Source organism: Plectropomus leopardus, unplaced genomic scaffold (assembly GCF_008729295.1).
Source record: "Plectropomus leopardus isolate mb unplaced genomic scaffold, YSFRI_Pleo_2.0 unplaced_scaffold58147, whole genome shotgun sequence".
Classification (NCBI taxonomy): domain Eukaryota; kingdom Metazoa; phylum Chordata; class Actinopteri; order Perciformes; family Serranidae; genus Plectropomus; species Plectropomus leopardus.
In genome coordinates this window covers 1-530 of record NW_024663906.1, presented here as the reverse complement: position 1 = coordinate 530, position 530 = coordinate 1, and the positions used below count along the sequence as shown (strand labels likewise).

Sequence of the window (530 nt, the reverse complement as noted above, 5' to 3'; positions counted from 1 at the left end):
AATGGCCAGTGATGAAACAAGTCTTATGATACACAGTTTGCTTTCAGTGTGATTTTAGAGCACAGAGCCCATGTACGTTTGCCTTCAGTTCCCAAACAAGACCAAAACTGTGTTCCCTGACCGGGAATCGAACCCGGGCCGCGGCGGTGAGAGCGCCGAATCCTAACCACTAGACCACCAGGGACCTGAAATCTGGTTATTGAGCACAATTTTTCATTTTTTTTTCTAATTTTTTCTTTTTAAATTAATGTATGACATGCATCCATAGGTACCACATGCATTGCTTATGTATCCTAAATAGGTTAGTCTGTAAATTCTTTTTTCATGGTTTCATTTGAAGTCACTCATGACAAAACCATCTCCCCGTCCACCACTGTGTGTTCCATGATTTGTGAACAGCAAGTGCTGAAACATGTCTGTCTATTTATAGTGTATGTGCTTGGCATGACTTTATAGCGTGGGGCCCATGTCCCTTTGCCTGTCGTTCCCAAACAAGACCAAAGTTGTGTTCCCTGTCCGGGAATGGTATA

At 42.8% G+C, this 530-nt stretch overlaps 1 non-coding gene across 1 annotated transcript; it reads right to left on the bottom strand.

Moving 5' to 3' along the window:
• Nucleotides 1–112: 112 nt before the first annotated feature.
• Nucleotides 113–184, bottom strand: trnae-cuc. Its single transcript has one exon. It is a non-coding gene; the product is annotated as a tRNA-Glu (tRNA).
• Nucleotides 185–530: the final 346 nt, after the last annotated feature.